Source organism: Falco biarmicus, chromosome 15 (genome assembly GCF_023638135.1).
Source record: "Falco biarmicus isolate bFalBia1 chromosome 15, bFalBia1.pri, whole genome shotgun sequence".
In the NCBI taxonomy this organism is placed as follows: Eukaryota; Metazoa; Chordata; class Aves; order Falconiformes; family Falconidae; genus Falco; species Falco biarmicus.
In genome coordinates, this window is record NC_079302.1 from 19,477,252 (window position 1) to 19,496,931 (window position 19,680).

Sequence of the window (19,680 nt, forward strand, 5' to 3'; positions counted from 1 at the left end):
TACACCTTGTAGAAGGCATTTGCTCTGAAAAATAAAGTTTGTGTGCCACTTGATTAATTTGGCGAGGGGGAAGGACGGATGACCAAAAGAAACCACCTAAAGCCACCGAAATGTACCGCTGCAGAGCCAAGCAGCCAGGTGAAAGAGGATCTTTGGAAAAGACCTGGCGTTAGGAGACAGGAACCTCATGGAATTCGTTGTTGAGCGATGCCCACCCTCCCAGATCTTGTCTTAAAAGAGAATGCGAGCACCTCTGAGTAGCTTTCCAGTGGAAGCTGCTGTGCTGTGAAGATACTTGTTGCAGCGAGATGCCTTCCTCCCAGGCCAAAAGGATGTCTAAGATGACCCGGCCTGACCCCAGGTGTAGCAAAAGCCACAGAAACCCGCCAGGAATTTCTCTACCCCACCCAGCCATTTGTTCGAGCATATACCTCTACAAAAACATCTCATCTGCATTCAAAAGATAGAAAATCTACTATTCCCTTTCTAATAATTTCTAATGATTCATTGCTCTTATTAAACGTTTGCACCTTAAAGTTTGTCATTACCTGATTTTTATCTCTCTATATTGTCAACACATATTGCCTTGAAAATGTTTTGCTATGTCTGGAGTATGAAAACCATCACATAAAATCAACTGCCACATTACAGATGTAAAGATTATTTTCAGGAATGCACATTTTATTCAAGCAAGTTTGAAATGAAGTTAAAGGAGTTAGGAAGTAACCGTATAGTACCAGTTCAGAAGGTAAACTATGTTTTGTCCAACATATTTGTGGAGAACAGACATAGAAATCATGTGTTTATAATAATAAACACATGATTACGCGTGGGATCCCGACAGATTCCTACTGAACGCAGCAATCACCGAAGAGCCAGGAAGTCTAGTTGAAACAAACCTATTATTTGGAGTATTTGTAAGAAAAAAGTCTGTCTGCTCTGAAACTGTATTTTGCTTTCCTTTTAGTGCTACATAAACAGTAGGACAGCCGTAACTATAGTATTTGATCATTTTAAGTGCTTCGACGTAAAATGGCCTAACATTACTCATTGGCCTACAATTACTCATTGGCCTAACATATCCATGACAGCGCTCTACATAAGTTATTTTGCAATACCAGTGTAACCATGTCTTACCACTTAAGCGGGCAAGAAGATGATTAGGCAATCACAAGCATTTCATTAACTATTTTAACATTGGTACTACAATAGCCCATATTAAGATAAAAGGTTTCTATAAATTATGGGCTCTCTCGAAGAGCTGCGGAGGCTTATTTCCCCTCGGTTCACAGTCAGGAGAGACATCTGAAAGTGCTTTGGAGAAGGCCCATCACTTCTGAACCCAGCGCAGGCACCGAGTGCTCCGCCGCAGCTTCACCCTGGGCTGCCGGCACAGGGCACAGCTCCAGCACCCGGAGCCACGCCACCTTCCCGCAGGAACGGGAGCAGGGGCGAGCTGAGGGTATGGAAACCACACGGCTGGCGCTTTGCCTCCTTGTGCTGTGCACACACCACGCTGCAAGCAGCGGCCAACAAGGAGTTTGACCGCAACGTCCAGCGTTTTCTCCACATACAGCAGTACACAGCCAAGGTAACAGGCCCTGGCAGAAAAGCAATAGGTTTCAGCCTGTCACATCATACCTGCTTTTTTATGTGTCATTTTAAAATATTAGTGACTTCTAAGTTGGCACACATTCCCCAAACTCTTTGTAAGCCTTAGTCCCAAGACACACCAAGCCTCGTCTCTTCATACCGCTGTTTTTCAGATGGACAGCTGGGGGAAGAGCAGGCGCAGGCTCCGGTCTGACGGCACTGCCGTACGGCAGCGCTGCTGAGGATGAACCAGCCGGGCAGGGGGTTCCTTGCCTGCAAAGCAGCACCTTCCCCTTACACACCAGCTCCTTTCCAGACACAGTACCTTATTTTCCACCCTTACAGATGGCCCATACGAGAAGCGAGCGCATACTTGTTCATCCTTCAGCACAGGGCCAGTTAAAAGACATTGGATCCAGCCGACCTGGAGGTTCAGCCCTTTCTGCGACTGACCCGAGTCCTTTTCATCCAGCAGTGCCACGAGAGAAGACACAAGTAGCGCTGCTGCTCTCAGGTTTCTGAGGGATCAGAGAGTCTCTTGTTCTTTGTACGCCCAAGCCATCTGCGGGACGGCACCCACACTCCACGGCCTTCTTGCAAGAAGGGTCAGTGCTGAGGGAGCCGTTTAGTGCACTGGTTTTACTCAGTATGCCTTCCAGTACTAGAGATCACCCATTCGGTTTTAATTGTGGCACGGGAAACAGCAGAGCTTGGATGCCTCAGCAGACTCCAGCATCTACAGATGCAGTATTGGACAGAGAAGCAGTGGGGGATGGGGTGGTCTCTCCTGCTGGAGGTGTTCTCCCCGCTTCACTAAAGGCAGCTCACCACGTGTCAAAAACAGTTCTGCTGGAGCACGCGTTGGTTGAGGCAGCCTCCTCGACAGGTAAAGCATTAACAGTGTGTCCTCTAGGTACTGGAAACACTTGTACCATTCCTGCGCCTTGACCAGATGCATTTTCCCAAAGTAGGTGTCCTGTCTCACGTACACACACTCAGATCATCTCTCTCCACACACACCGGCACACACAAGGAGTAAGTCAAAGAGCACGGGCTTAATTTATAGTATCCAGTATGTCCCTGAAATGTGAAAATTATACATGACTGAACTACACACCCAATGTTTACCACATCCTAGAGCTGTGACTGCACCTGCTGAGAAGACTGCACCACAACCAGCTCCTCAGCGACCCTCTGGTCAACACCCCCCTCCCAGATACACCGGCTGTGTGGCTGGGCTGGGCATTCCCCACCCTTTCATCCAAATGACCCAGGGTGCTAGTTAACTAATATTTGATAACACGATTAACTTCAGCTGAAGTAAGTCTGGGTGTGCTCATGGAAACAGTTCAGTTTGCTTCCCTAGCAGGGGCAATAACCTCTGGGAGAGCGAGCAAGCAAGCGTGCAGGAAGCCTCCTTTAACCAGCACAGCTGCTGACAAAGGAGGCTGCATCTCTTGCCTTCTCTGAAGTTAATCCCAGCAGTTTAAAGCAGACTTGTGAAAAAAAACCCCATGAATCTGAAGTTACTCTAAAATGCTACTCCAAGGACACATTAGTTCCACTAGAGTCAAAGTATAAGCCAGACGCAATAGGTCGAGTTCTAGTCGAAGAGATCGCAGAGAAAGTAAGAGCTAATGATTCTCAATTTGGCATAACATGACATTCCCAACAGCTTCTGTCTCTCCTTCCAGTAATTGTGTCTTGGCAGTGTACATATTAAAAAAATCATTGCACAAAAGAAATTTTCTGTTGGGAAAAAAAAAAAAAAAAGGCAAGAAAAAAGCAAAGCACTTTTCTTTGTAATGGTGTCATTCTGAAAACTAAAGACGCTTTCACTGAAAGGAAAAATACGCCGATCAAAACATGAAGGGGACAAAACCACATTCATTCCATATTTGTTTAAGAATTACTAAAAAGAAACGTTTTTGCAGGAGGCTAAGACAACAGTAATTTAGACAATAATAAATTGAGCATGGTAAGAATAACTACTCCATTGAATAAAAGAACTCTGGCAAGAAACTTTTCACATGGCGTTTAACAGACATTCAAATAAATGAATGAAGTATGCAAGTTAAATTACTTCAAAAATAAAGACTTTCCGGCGGTTTACCATAATGACAACATTGTATAGAAAGATACAAGAGCTCTTTGTAGCCTAAAAATTGTCAGTTTTATTTTACAGAGATGACTTTCAAAAGCATCTTGTCATGACAATCGAGTTTTGAGGAAAAAACAACTTGTCATTTGATAAACAGATGAAATTAACTGTCATTAAAACCACTTAAGCACTCCTCCTTCCTGTTATCCTCCTCATCTCAGCAGTAACTGGTAAGATTTCAGGGAGGCTCAGTCGTTGACGGCAGGATCTAGAAAAGAAACAATTTTGCATACAGTTATCATTCGCATTCACAGCTTCTAGTTACTGTATTTCACTAACCTGCACTTAATTGGCCTCCTTCTGCCACTGGCATGAGCACAATGGACCATCCACTTCATACAAATCACCACCCACCGCTGCAATTACACCTTACATGAAATTACTGTAGTGGTTGCATCCTGTCACGTTGGTAGTGCATACAAAGGTAACATTAACAAGGTCCTGTACTCCACCAACCACAAACTGCTAATCCCAGTCAGGGCATCAGCCAGTAGGAATCAGATGTTACTCATTACTATGCAGTTCATTACTTATGGGACACGGTTGAACTGGAAACTGGTAAAATCTTACCAGTAACTTCTGGAAAACATACCGCTTGTCCACAGAAACATGCCACCAACGTAAGTGAAGGAGCAGATGCAATAGCTGCAACAGAATTAGCAAAGAGGAAAATGACAACTCCATGTTTTCCCAAAGCCCGTTCTCCAAGATTTTGTTTGGCTAAGCAAGCAGCTTCTTTAAGAGGAAAAGAAGGCATGGACTGGTAACAGACCCGAGCCTTGCATAGCCAGACAAACTCCCGTGCATCCCTGGAAGGCTGTGTGCATGGCAACCCCACTTCCAACACACAAAGTAAGTAATCGTATTCCCACACTAAAGCTACCGTGGCACACCTCCACCCTGGCAGATTTCTAGCTGGCTTTCATCTTTTCCATCTTCCACGTGCCAGGTTCCCCACACCAACTGGCCCTCGGTGACAGCTGAGTTTTTAATGCCACACAACACCTCGATGCAGACGGGTTTTGCCCTTTCTTCCACCTTTCGCTAGCCTTCGCTGCCATTTAGTCACTGCACTGACGTAACGGCTACACTTTCTTCTACTGCGCTGCAGCTGTACATCTACTGACATGACAATGGGCAGCAAGGGTCTTCGGCCCTACAGGAATGTAGCTGCCTTTTTGGGTAGCAACTCGCATCCTTTTTCATGCCGAGGACAGAGCATATGGTCCTTCAAAGAGACATCAAAATAAATATGACAGGTCAGTGCAATCATCATACCGAATGAATTCAAATGATGCCATATCTAAAGTGAAATGTGTGCACATAATAAAGATTCAAATGAACAAAAAAAAAAAAAAAATCCCCTACCCTTTATCCCCCTCTGAATTATTTATGAATCCTGCAACTCCAGCTGTTGCCACAAGCCCAAGGACATTACTTCATTTTGGGAATGACACTTCATATTAAAAGATAAGTTAACAAAACAAAACAAAAAAAGGACACTGTGGACCTCCTTAAAGGCCACAGTAAAGCGAAATATGTGTCTTCCCAGCATTTACAAAGGAAAATAATCAACAATCAATTCAGTTCATATTTCTCAACTTGTCTCCACAATTCCAGACACAGATTTCAACTCTCCTGCATTGTCAGCCATGCCTTTTTAACCATCACAGTTCAGCAAGGTTCTCAAAGCATCTTGGATCCTCCTCGTATTTTTTTAGGGTTATATCGCTCCAACAGTTCATCAAAAACCAAATGCCATCATACCAAATACTCTGCAACACTATCAGCACTCAAGTTAGTGAAAGCTTTTAGTACATCATATGGTCATTCCATGAAAACGTAAGTACTCTGCATATGTGGAATTGCTTTTGACAGTAATATAAAAATTAAAAAGAAACAACAACTTCAACATGTGTAGTTTAGGGCACAAAAAACTGGTTTCAGCTAACCATGACATTTAGATTAGCAAATTCCTCGTAGTGCTGTCTGCCCACTTCCAGACTGCTTTGATTCAGGCTCCATCACACATTAGTTCTTAAATTTCAAACAAACAAATTGAGGGGGGAAGGCTTAGCCACTAAGCATCATTTCCAACACCACATTTAAATGCCCTTCCCCCTCCCACACCCCTTCAATCAGCTCTAACAAGTTCATAATTTATCTGTACAGCAGAGAACACAGAGGCAGATTAGGTTGGGAGTGGGGTGAGGAATTAACAATTGGTTTTGGTTGCCACCTTATTTGTAGTGGAATCTGACAAATAAATAGGTATAGAGATACGAACTGTTACACAAAAATGCCCACACCATTAACGCTGCACCACCTTCCCACTACAGGAACATCCTGAGACACTGTCTTCATGTCAGGCCTGAAATGAACTGAAATGGGTCAAAACCTGCACGTCCCAAACCATGAAGGGACATACAACCCCTAAACAGTGGCCCTTCATGATTTACCAACAGCCTCCTCTCTGCCACAAAGGAAATTACTCTGCTTTTACCTGTGACCCTCATTTCTGTGTTTTCTGCTTTTACTTGTACCTAACTGAACAGCAGTTGGGTTTAGGTTCTTCTCCTACAAGATCCCAAATGCCACAAGAACTTTTAACTGATTAACGATTTGGGATTGATGTTTGTTTGGACTTGGCTGTTGGGGTTTTTTTTCTCCTCCATAGTCACTTGAAAGTGGACTAGCAACTGCAGCAGCTCTAGAACTAAAAAGAGATGTGTGAATAGACTTAAGAGCTTCCAAGGTACCACCACCAGAAATCTCTGGTATCGCCCAGAAAGCTTGCAAGCCGTTTGCCAGCTTCCTGCAGCTGAGAACGTACCATTTGCCATTAGTGCCAAGCACACAGCTCAGGCCTGAACTAGAATGCGAGGCAGGCACGTATTCAATAAGCATGCTCATCTTTGCAAAAGGCAGCAAAGTGAGAGATGTTACCCGTCTTGCAAGTGAAACGAGCCAACAGCTCGCAAGCAGAGCCCGCTTTGGTGTAGCTGTCAGCAGCATCTCCAGCAGTATCTGCTTTTGTTCAGTTTAGTACCACTGAGCCCATGCAGTATGATTCAGGAAAAGGAGATGTAGTTAAACCAAACATTTATTTGCCCTTCAGTCTGCATCAGAACTGGCACACAGCTCTGGAAAGTCTCCTTCCTCGCTGCTGTGGGAAAGCTGACGAAAGAAGACCTTCCCTTCCCACCTCCTGCTGTTGGTCAAAGACACAAAAAGGTACAGAAAGCACAGGCAGAGAACTTGGGATGTGTAAAAGACCACTGAGCAGGAAAGTAAGGTTAACTGGTAACATTTAACAAGAACCCCAAATCCTCCTGTTGTCACCGCTATACATTTGAGGTTATCACTCTCTCCCCGCTAACAATCCTCCAATATTTTGCAAATCCCAGGTGTTGTGCAGAAACCCTCTCAAAACCACATTTACAGTTGTAACTTGCTCAAATGTTCCTCACATCACATTTTTCTGAAAATTAACAAAATAAAAACAGGAACATATCTCACATTCCAGGGTTGCCATTTAATTCTCAGTGCCACAGGTTCTCAAGTGCCTCGTGAAATACTTTCTAGCTGTGCTAAAGGAATGACATTTGGAAAAAAATCACCTGTGTGCTGATAGCAAAACATCCTTCTGAAGATTTTTCACAAGCTAGTTGGATGCAATTGAAGTCAGTCCTTCAGAAATTGAGGAAAGTCGCCTTCGTGCCCAAACATGCTCACTAAATGCTTCTGGCTATGACATTATTTCATAATTGACACATTATACACAAACACCTCAAGAAAAGATCTTTTTGTGTATGTCTGGATTACACGGCTATTTATACCCAGTGCTTCTGCAGAGCCTTCCCAATGTTGCACAACACTCTGGAATACAAATGATAAATTGATCCTTTCAGATGATAGGGGGTTTTTTAGCATTCAATATTTTTAATGTTAAAAAAATTGTACCTCAACGTGGTCTTTAATCTAATCCTTAGCCTGAACAATTGAAGTACATCCATATTAATCTATTAGATGTTTTTCCACACCACACCTATGGCACTGCATAAATTACTGTAATTTAAATGAATTACTGCTTGAAAATTCTCATTTGGTAAGAAACATGTAGTGTTACAAGGCGCTGGAAAGAAAAATGTGCAGTATGGTAACAACTTTTATAACACAGTATATCTAGTTCCTCATACACCAGCTATTCTAAATTCTTAGAGGACAAGAATATTAGACTGATCACATAGAACACACACCGGTATGTCCAAGAAGTCAATAACATGAAATTAAATCTACAGTTTATTTAGATGCATTTCCATGCCCATATATGCAGAATCCACTTTCAAAATGCCATTAGGCTGGCTGAAGAATATTGCAAGAGACACAAACTCCAACAGTAATTCTATCTCTGCCCTGGATAACTTGCATTTTTCCCTTTAGACGTCTGATCTGCTGAAATGCATCGAAGATAGATAACTTGGGAAAGAAAAACACACAAAAAACCCCCACAAAACAAAGAGAAAAACACCCCCCTGAGTTCTTTTGTTACATTATTCTGCATATTACTACTGTTTAAGGATGGCTTGTTTAAGACTGCACGTTTCAACTACCTAACAGTAAAGAATGAAAAGCTTCTTGCTACAAGCTAAAAAGAAAGTCTTTACCATGCTCCTTGAAGAGCTCATTTTCACATTACTCAGGCTTCATTATGCTGAATCAATATTCGTTTAGTCACTGGGGTTATTGACATATTTTAAAATAAAAGTATACCCTTCAGCTACTGCACTCATTACGGGTAATTTGTCTTGTCAGGGAGCAGGGAATATTATCCCAGTCTTTCAGGGGCTGACAGCCCATGGAAATACCTCCCCTTGGTTACAACTGTAAATAATTTTAAGGTAAAATATTGAAAAATCAATGACTGTTTCCTGCAATCTGTCACAAACAAATCAATCATAATCTGCACAGCCAGAAAGTATGATTTGAAGGAGATGAGAGCAGATGTAATTCTTGGCTGGAATCTCTCATTTCAAAATCACTTCACATAATGGTGTCATCATTTAAACACTTAGCAGTCACTGCAACTGCCACTCATAACATCTAGTTGGACAAAACCGCAAGGAAGAGGAGGAGAAATGCCACTGCTGTTATATAAACAAACACTTTATTTAAATGGTTGCAACATTAGCAAATTTCACAGATATTAATAGCCAGGCTTGTCTCTCCACGGAAGTCCAAGACACCTTTCTTTCTCAATAGAAGATTGTCTATAAATCAGCCTCTCAAAACGCAAAGCGTTTAAAAAAACCGAACAAATGCACCAGGCTTCGCAAAAGGTGAGCAATAATACCTGGTACTAATACTATTTCTAAAAATACTTCAATTTCATTCACTCCAAATTGCTCATAACAGAATTACGCATCAAATTCTCAAGAGATTAAGAAAGGAGAATTGTCTGAGGTACCTTTGTCTTTTTAAGAGCAATAAGGATTTCAATGCTTCTTTGTCCTCTACATATTACATTTCACATCTAATTTTCATTAAGCACACCCTGAGTCAACTTTAGTGTAGGTAACCACGGCAGAGTACAGGGGAAAGAAAGTCATAACCTACATAAATTAACCGATAATATATTTTCATCTTGTACTCAAAGAAATTAACTGTTGTATATGGAATTACATTTGTATAAAGGATCAATTTATACATAAAGAATTAACTACTGTGCAGTCAAAATGCTATAAACTGATCTTTGTCAATGGGAATAATTTGTGTAAAACTAATCTATTTTTATAGAGCAACGCTAATGCTTGCACCGAAATTATTTCCTCATTTGTCCCCCCACCTCACCCCAGACTGCATTTCCAGCCTGACGCTACAGTGTTCGAGAGACTTCTGTGCAGATCAGCCAAGACAAAAAAGCAGCAGCCAGGCTGAAATTGTTGTGCAACTGCAACCGTGGGCCTAAGCCTGCATTCCTTGCACAAACAAAATCTGCAAAATGCTCGTGGAGTGTTTCACTCTGGAGTCTGTAATTTGAGCTCTTAATCTTTAATGTGCAAAGCCCGTTATCACATATTCATTTTAATCACATTAACCTTACCAACTCATATTTCTGAATATTTATCTCACAACTGTGAGACTAAGAAAAAAAATGCAATCAAAAAGATGAAATTATTTTCTCCTCTCTTGCAAAAAAAAAATAAATTTAAAAATCCCTTAATACTGTTTTTAAAAGTGAAAGAATAGGGCGTATTGTACATCCAAGTAAACCACTCCAAGGTTTGCCTTCCTTTTTAAAGCAGCCTTTAAGTCTCTTTATCTTCTGCATGGAGAACACACACCTCTAACTCTTTATTGATACACATCGAAACCACTATTGTTTGTAGCAGCTGGACAAATTCTCTTCCTTAGCAAAATAAACTATTAAAAAACAGAAACTGAAGTCTTAGCCCTGAAGAAACAGTTACTGCCTCAGAGGCTAAGTGCATGCAGGAAAACTGCAAATACCAGCCGTGAGGTGAATCAGCTTATCCTGGGGAAAGGCCACTATTGTGAAAGGAAGCGGGAGGAGGCAGAGGGTAGAGCAGCTCCTAGAAATGAGTTGCAGTACCTCACTTTTTCCCTGGATGAGATCTATAATGAAGCTATCCGACAGAGAGACAGCCTCGGGCTCATCAGCCCTTTTAAATCTCCTCCCTGGCCAACCGACACTCACAGAGGGAAGACCCTGCTTACCACATTAAGCCATCGCGGGAGGGGGAAGCGGTGTGCCGTACTGAACGCGTCGGCATCTTCCCCCAGTGCCATTCCCCTGAGCCAGGTTGTTATTTCTCGTGACAATCACCTAATTAGGTGGGTCAAGAATCACAGAAGATGGAAGAGATCCATTTTTCCTACATGCCAGTTCTCCTATTTGTAAAAACGCAGGCAAGGACTCTTCCCCTCCATTGTAAGGCACTTAATAAACGTTAATAATAATTAAGTCAGTCACATCTCCCAGACAACACTGTCAGATCTTTTCTTGCAATATTTGAGAACCATTAGGCTCAGGAGGGAGCTCCCACAAGTTCCGCACAGAAAAAAAGACTCGCAAATTCCGTCCTCGGATGCAAGAGGTCACGGAGGGCTGCGCCACAGCAGACATTTTGCAACCGCTCCCTGACAAGGGAAGCCCTGAGAAGAAAGAGCAGCACATGCTGCGGCACCACAGATGTGTCCGGAGGGTTCATGGGTCAGCACGAGGAGTGCTATTTTCTGCTGGACAAAGCAGTGAGATGCTCTAACAGCTAAGAGGACTGTGAAGTCTTTCTGTTAAGAAGTTGAACTAGCTTCAGTTTCTTGGATGAAAAGGTATTTGTCTTCATTCCCTCTTTCTCAAGACAAAAGAACTACGGGTTATGGAAAGAGCCGACGAAAGAAAAGACGCTTAAAAAAAGCTAGTAACATTTTCTCTAGTACTCACCTTCTCAGTTTACTGCTCTCACTCATAACCTTAACTTAAGCCACTAGTATATGTTCATTTATTTAATGCATCTCCATCTGATCACTGAACAATAAAGAAGTGCAATATTACATCATGCGATATTACTGATATTACACCACTATCAATACTCTACCTAATGAAGTTTTTAAAGTCTCCATGTTTGGGCGTTACAGAAAGAAGAAGAATCCTGCTTTGAAATAGCTCCTGCCTTCCAGCTCTGTGCTTCCCTTCTTCAGCATTGCTTAGGCCAGCCTCACTGAGCTCATCTGGAGAGGGCAAAAAGAAAAAAAGAGCATACTTACTGGAATATTTGTCACCCGCACCACACTATTTTCTCAACAGAAACAGGGGTAAAGCTGCCGTTTCTGGAAACACAAATTCTGCATTTTGTGAAGAGACAGAACCCAGTCACACAAAGGGAAGTGCCACTACTGTAATGCCTCACTTTATGAATCAAAACATACCCAAAACAAATTACTTACCATTAGCTCTGAATAGGACTCCGTATGGCTAACAAGAGCTGCAAGCCCAGACGCATTCTGGCTTTGTATGAGGTCCCCTCCTATACTCAAGCATGTACAGGACAGGACAGGCTGCTGGACTCATTTTCCCCATCGTGGACCTCTCTGCTTCTTCTCTTGGGTGCATTCTAAAAGGCAAAAAAAAGCACAGACTGAGAACAGGGAAATGGAATGAAAAGGTAGTTTTTGTCCTAATTTAGACAACATGTTTCTCTTACATACAAGGATCACGGACTGAGCGATGCGAGGGTTTCTTCACCCACTGACCTAGCGCATCTGATAAATCCCACAGACACTCCGTTAGCACCACATCCCACTGGATGGTGGTCAACTCCGCATTTTCTAAGAGGTGCACCACAAACAGGCACCTATGGAAACTAAAGATCTGTGAAATATGGAAATGTAACGGCATTTACCTAATGAATAATAGTATATTACAGAATAATCTAGAATAGAATAATGAGTAATAGCATTAATAACTTGCTTCTGCTCAGAAGCACAACAGTCTAACAAATTATAGGAGTATGGACACCAACTGGAATCTGAACGTTTCAGAGAAAAGCAGAGGGCTCCAGTTCGGTAAACAGCAGCACAGAGGTTACATGAACAAATCTAGGTCACAGGATGTGCCAGAAACTGAATGAGGAAACAAGCCCAAGGTTCGAGACTCTTTAGTCCCTTCCCTACTACCAAGTATTCCCATCACCTTCTTAGCCAGTATAAAAGCCTCTTGGCCATTCTGCAGCCTCCTCTCAGACAACTATCTGGATGATCTTGGTTTAAGTTTTACTTAGGGACACAGTAACACGGTCTATACCACAGAGAATATTAGCTGAATTTGAACTGAAGCCAGAAATTAAATACTGAAATAAACTTAAGAAAAAGCAAAGAGAGAAAAAAAATCCTTAAAAATAACTTTTCAAACCTAGGCTCTACAGAGCTGTCCTCTTCCCAAGAGACATCCATGGAACCTGATGCCTACAGAAGCTGGGAGAGGATAAGGTCCTCCCTAGACAACAGCCAGGAAGCCAGCACAAAGTAATTCTTGCACCGTCAATATTATAAAGAAGTTGTAGGCACCTTTTTATAATGACAGAGTATTCTTAATAAAAGCTTCAAGCAGGTTTTATAGCTGCATATTATCCAATGAAACCAGTAATAAACAGCACTGTAGCATTATTTAGTGCAACTCCAATACGCCAAGAGTCGCAACCTCAGTTTTATTTATCACACAGGCTAAAATGTTACTTCTTGGCTTTACGGTAGCAGCCAAGCCTGCAGCGATTTTCTCCCAGCACACTGCCATCTGGATATTGATACTTTGCTACAGGATATGAAAGAAGAGCATAGTTACTTAATACAGCTTAATTGAAAACAGAGGACCTGTGTATTATACCATGCATTATCCTACACAGAATTAAATCTGAAGGGCATGAAAAGTTCTATAGATGTCAGCAGAGAATATTTCAGATGTAAATGCTGGGTTCTTGATCTGTGATAGCAAAGCTGAGAAATACTGTGAAAAAGACGTGCTTATTAAAGGAGAAGGTAGTTTTTGCTCTGTTTGGGGGGCGGGGGGGGAGGAGCTCAGGAAGATGCATCTCCTTTGGGAAGAGTAGGAGAGTGATCAGTCATGAGTTTATTAGTATAGTAAACTCTTAGTTACGATGATCCACATTCACCTTGAAAGGTCTGACTGGCTTGTTTTTCCCTTAAACAATGATTTATGGGGGTGGGGGGGAGATAATGATTCTGGCTCTACAAACACATTCACTTTAACCTGCAGAAAACAGCTTCAAGAATCATTCACATCTGCATTATCCATATTAAGGAACAGAAACTAAAAGGCTCTAATGTTAACAAAAATCATAAATTATGAATGTTAAAAAAAAATAATCTTTGGGTGTAAGACTAGAAAGGCTACCTGGCTTTACGTTTCTCCTCAGAGGTAATGCCAAGCCCCAGCGAATACCGGCCAGCAGGACTGCAAATATATCTAAGTAGATAAAGCACAAACCCTTTTGAACACAACACTGCTATTTAACGGCACCCACCCCTGACACCCACACTGGAGGCCAGATTCCAGCTACGGGAGCCCCCACCAAACTGCAGCACCTGCAGTCGAAAGGGAGTTTGCCACCGTATGGAAAGCCACAGGCAGGGGCACATGCACATCCCACAACATGACACGGGGAGCCACGGCCACCCGTCCCACCAGGGTGCTCCCCTCTCACAGCAAGGAGCCGACTAACGGTAGATGTAACTTGCTTTAAGTGGAAAAGTTGTTTAGTCGTGAAAAGGAGCAGGTTTTCTTTTTTTCTCTTGAAGTCAACTATTAAGAGAGTCTATTTTTTTGTGTATGCCTGTGGAACTGTAAGCAAAAGAAACCCTAAAGACATTCTTAACTTAGCCCATATCATGCCAACAAATTCAAGCAAATCATGCCATTTAAGTTAATTACAGGAAACTTCAAGGAAACTGAAATACAGTTTCAGGTTCTCCCATGATACTGTCAAGATCTTTGGAGTTACATGTTCAATACAATAACTACATGCTTAAAAGGCTTGCCAGCTGCACTTCTGTGCATGGTTTTATTCCACACACTAAACAGGTTTGCTGATGCAATTTAAAAAAGGACCAAGACTGAAAATCAGGTTTCTTCCAGCAGACAAAAAGTGGTTTTTTTCATAGAAAGGCTTGCTGAGAAAAACAAAAGACTGCCTAAGCTACCTAATATCCAGTTGCCAGAGAAGAAGAGTTATTCTAGGTGTTTGCAAGTTGACACTTGGGTGTCAGACCACGAACACAAAGAGTGCTAACAAGTAGAGTCTTGGGCAAAGTAAGTGCAGGTAGAAGAAACAAGAAAGAAGTTAAGGGTGTCTTGCAGAGCTCCTCCCGACATCATTCACCTAAGCTAAAAGCCACAAAACACGGCACTTCCACTGCGAGTACTGACCCTGTAAGTCCCCCGCACTTCACCTTAGGGCAGCCAGCAGCAGCACGCACACAAGCATCTGCAGGAAAACACCCTGAAGTTTTTCTGCCGGTGCTTCAGCCAAGATTTTACATGCGTTGTTTTAGCTGTTGCTCAGCTAATAATATATTCATTTAACACAGAAAAACACAAGCCCCTCCTTCTTCTTTGCGCACTAGTCTTACTTCCATAGTAGTGCAAAGGTGAGAGAAGGCAATTTTTTTCTCTTCACACTTGACTAAAAAGATAAATATTCACATATATTTATTTTGTTCTGTTATTAGCGTGAGTTGTTAATACTTTTAAACACACTGTATAAAACATCTCTTAGCAGATGCTTCCAGCAGCAACTTCCACCACCGGCTGAGTCTTAGTATTTTGTTTATGCTTTGAACAGAGCACAGTATCTGGGTGGGGTATTTTTAATTTTTTTGTTTGTTTGTTTAAAAAAAGAGGATTCCCTTTAACATCACATACAGATCTCTTGGTAATATATCCACAAATTGAAGTGGAGAAACAAATTATTCAGTAAGCGTCTAAGGTCAGGTATTCTGATAAAGAAATATCACAAAGGTTTTGAGAAAACAGCCTCCTTCTCATCTACCCCTGTAAAAGAAAAAAAAAAAAAGTTGAAATGATCTTCTAATGCATCTCCCTTCATAATTCATGCCGAAAGATGACATTTTCTCAGGATCTTAATTAAGATAATGATGAACACCTGTGTCGGCATTCTTTGGCAAGACAGCATTATCCATCATAATCTTTTAAGTACTCTCAAAAAAACCCAACAAAATCATATGACGGAACCAATCTGTTGCCTCTCCCCTTGCACTAAGTTTTACATCTCAGACACATACAAGAACGATTAGATCTTTAAAGACGGCAATAAAAGCAGGATCGTTAGATTTTAAAGTTTCAACAGAAAGTAGCTATTAAAGTAATTAAATTAAGGTGTATCATATCCAAGACACCCAAGTTTAACTCCATCCACTACAAGCCACCTGCAACCAAACCACTTACAGTTAAGAGCCTACCAACGGCTGTACAGAAAATAGTTTGCTGTTATTTTCAAGATTACCCTGCCTCTTTTTCCCCCGCCCAGAAAGAAAATACTCACAGCTGATCCCTATTACACATTCATGCACAGATTTATTAAGCTATTTGACACTGTACCACATATATTTGCACACCCTAAATGAAATTATGCAAATGAAACCCGTGTAGAAAAACAAACATGCAAGTTCAAATATTGCTACATTTTGGGTCACCACATTTTGTGCAGTCATCTTAAATCCAAGTTCCTCTCCCGTCAAAAACCCTACTGGAGTCCAGCTACTAGAGTAAACAAAGACCATTTTAAACAGCTTTGCAGGACTGGCCCATCAGGCTGAAGGCTATAAAAATAGTGACTTTAATTATTTATTTATACAAGCTGAATTTAAATTCACGAGCCTTAATTTAAATAAAACAAAGAACGAAGAGCCAGCCTGTGAATCCTGCCCATCGTTAAGCCAGAAGTGAATGGTAAACGTTTCTTCTGTTGCATTAACAATTTAGCTTCCAAGAAATTATGACAAAAACATATAAAGCACAGAATTTTAATATCAACTCACACTTCTATCATTTCACTGGCAGCCGCAAAGCAGGCAAACACCAGATACTCATCCATACTTTTGAAAGTACGTATCTTCGGTGAAAATGAAGAGAAGCAGCAATGCATCCTCAAGCCCCACATTTGTTAGCAGAACTGACAGAACCACATAAACAAGAGTCTTGAAACAAACTCCTTATTTCTCTTTGATGAAAGGGCTGAAAAGTCCTGCAAAGCAGATTAGTCTTAGGCTTTCACATTTCAACATGCTTCTATCGGAGGAAAAAGTTGCTGTGACTTGTCATTCAGCAGAGCTATCAACGTGCAAATAAAGCAGAAAATAGAGACATCCTTAAGAAAGGAGCCTCAAATTTGATACAAAGCGAAGGTGACAACCACACCAATAGAACTATAAACTAAATGTTTCAATATCTTGAATAATTATCTACAGTTCTTTTAAAAACTGCAAAGGATATAAGAGTGGCATAATGTAGTGAGAATGTCGGTTTGATAGACACTTAGAACCCCGATGGCAGAGGACCTATCGCTACCATTTATTAATCAGCTCTGGTATTATGTTGCAAGGCATGAAAGTATGCATGAACTCACCCCGCTTTCCAAAATGTACGCCTACAGAAGCAAGATTAGCAGAACATCAGAAATCAAGAGGGTAATTTTACATGACATTAACCTTACCTCCTCCTCAAAAAAGTCAGATGCCATGGGAAGATAGATGGTTAAAATTTCTGCTTCTCCCTACAAAGAAACACGCAAGGAAAAGCGGTTACTCATTCCGCTCACATATAGAATGAATGTTAAATGTATAAAACTTTACCAGATGATATCTCACTCCTCGAACAAGGGCTGTTGTCAGAGGATTATGACAGAAGCGCTTTTGAGTGGGGGGGAAAAAAAACAAAAACGCGGCGCTTTGGAGCGATAGCGAAAATTAACCCAGGGACCCGTATCGGTGACACCCGCCGCTGAAAACTGATGAAAGTGCACACCTGTGTGGAGTGAGCGTGTAAGGCTGCGGGCCGGCCGCTCCCCGGGCAGCGCCCCGGCCGAGCCACCGCTCAGCGCCGCGCAGCGCAAACAACGGGCCCGCCGGTGGAGAGCCGGGGGCGGCGGTCAGCGCCCGGCGGGGCAGCACCGAGGGTGCCCACACCCGCTCGCCGCGCTTCCCGGCACCGCTCCCGCCGGCGCCGCCTGCCTGCGGGGCCCGCAGCGGCCCCGGCCCCGCCGCCCCGGAGCGCCCGCACCCGCCGGGCCCGCGCAGCCGGTAGCGGGCGGCCCGCGCGCAGAGCAGCGCCGGCAGGGGGCGCCCCAGCGCGGCGGGGCAGCGCCGCCACAGCGCCCCGACGTCCCGCCGCGCGGCGGGGCACGCTGCCGCCCCGCGTCCTCACCTCGCCGGCCCGGCCCGCGGCCGCCACGGGCTGGGCTGAGCCGGGCCAAGCCGGGCCGGGCCGAGCCGGGCCGGGGCCGCCTCGGCCCGCAGCGCCTCCGCGCGCCGTCCTGTCAGCGCCGCCTCCGGACTCCCCAGCAACCGCGCAGCGCGCCGCCACCGCCCCTCCACACCCCCGCCTCCCCACGCTGATGGACAGCTCCCCACACCAATAGAAGAAGGGGAGGACCCACCGCCGGCAGCAGGACAGCCAATCATGAGCCGGGAGGGGCGGGGGCGGGAGCTGCGCGGCCGCGGCCTGCTGGGTAGTGTAGTATGGGCCGTGCCTGCCCCGCCGCCGCCGGCCCCCCCGTCCTGCCGGCACCCCCCGACGGCGCGGGCGGAGCGGGCCCGGCCCGGCCCGCCGGACCCGGAGCGGGGTACACGAGCAAGGCTCAGCCCGTGCCCCGCCGTGTGGCCGGGGTGCCGCGGCCGCCGGGACGGGGCCCGGGAGGGAGGGAGGGAGGGAGGGAGAGGGGCGGTGTCGGTGTCGCCGTCGCCTCCTCGGCGACCCGGGGAGCTCCCGCCCCGGCCTGCCCGTTTTAAATCACACCCCGGCTCCTCGCGTTTCCGCGTCCGTCCCGCTAGGGCCAGCGGCGAGAGGAATTAGGGCCGGGAGATGCAAAAGTACAAGATAAAAAATAATAAATAAGATAAATCTAATTAAGTCACGCCCGCTCCCCCCCACACATACACCCCCGGGAACGGCACGGCGGGGGCGAGGCGGGGCCGGCCCGCGGGTGGCCGGGGGCGCGGAGCCGCGGCGGCGGGCAGGGGCGGTGGGAGCAGCGCCTTGCCTCAGCCGCGAGGGAAAACAAGCGAGAAGGGAATAAATCGGGATATGTTCCTGTTGGGAAATATATCTGGTTGAATCAAAGGAGATTACATCTCCTTGATCGGCGGGGATTTATCCCGGTTCATATGGTTTTAATCTGCTTTCGCCTCGACCCTTTTATGAGCCGGGGAGGGGGAGGATGCCCGGTGTATTCTTGAGATCCGCAGGCAAAACCCTCACGCTGAACGATTTCTGCAGACCCATCTCCGCTCCCCCCGCACCCACCCCCCCACCCCCCCTCCGGATTCCCCTTCTCCCGGGACTGGTGCTGGGAAAGACTAAATCCCCCCCCGCCCCCGCCCCGCTCACGGCCCCCGAGCCCCTCCGCGATGCCAAACCCCACTCCTCGCCGGACCCCCCCGCCGCAGCTCCGGGCCCCCCCCGTCGCAGCTCCGCTTGCACAGCCGCCGCAACAGGTCCGGCCCCGCCGCGGCCTCCGCCCCGACGGCGCGGCCCGGCCGTGCATCCCAACGCTGCCGGATCGGGCCGGGCTGCGGCGCTTCCCCGCCGAGAATCGCCTTTTTTTGTTTAGAAAAGAAAAACTAACACCGCCACACACACCCCGTATATTCCACCTCCAGTGATTTAGTGGAGGGAGGGGCAGGGGGCAGAGAGCGAGAGGAGGGGTGGCTGCGCAGAGGGGGGAGCCGGGCGGCTAATAAATCTTATTAAATATCTATTTTTTTTTCATATACTGATTGGCTTGCATTCCGGCGCAGCGCGGCTCCGCACGGTATTTAGCACATGCAGAAAGTTGGAGCCGATCTTAAATGGCTTGGAGGTGACTGCAATCCAGGAGCCGGCGCACTTGAGCCTCTGAGCGCTGGGGAGGGCCGAGGGAAGCGCGGAGCCCTCCCGCTGGTTGGGCCCGGCCGCGGCAGCCCAGCGGGGTCCTGCCAGTCCTTCCACTGACAACACCCCGCGAAGGAGGAGCCTCGCCGGGCCGCGCAGAAGGCGTCAGGAGCTGCAATTTCTAACTTAGCATCTTGGCAGGACCCTTCGGAAAGCGAGAGCGAGGAGGAAGGGGGGGAAAAAAAAAGCCCCCTGGTGCAAGGGGGGGAGAGAGAGAGAGAGA

The 19,680-nt window shown here is 45.1% G+C and overlaps 1 long non-coding RNA gene across 4 annotated transcripts; it reads right to left on the bottom strand.

The window, feature by feature from the left end:
• Window positions 1–660: 660 nt before the first annotated feature.
• LOC130159420 (uncharacterized) lies at window positions 661–16,520 on the bottom strand. Of its 4 annotated transcripts, XR_008825737.1 has the most exons (4): window positions 13,686–13,916; window positions 11,723–12,129; window positions 11,374–11,506; window positions 661–6,125 (listed from the first exon to the last, which is right to left on the bottom strand). It is a non-coding gene; the product is annotated as an uncharacterized LOC130159420 (long non-coding RNA). The 4 variants fall into 4 exon arrangements; XR_008825736.1 differs by lacking the exon at window positions 13,686–13,916 and adding an exon at window positions 16,349–16,520 and having other exon boundaries at window positions 661–11,506; window positions 11,723–11,889; XR_008825734.1 differs by having other exon boundaries at window positions 661–11,506; window positions 13,686–13,918.
• Between the last annotated feature and the right edge of the window lie 3,160 nt (window positions 16,521–19,680).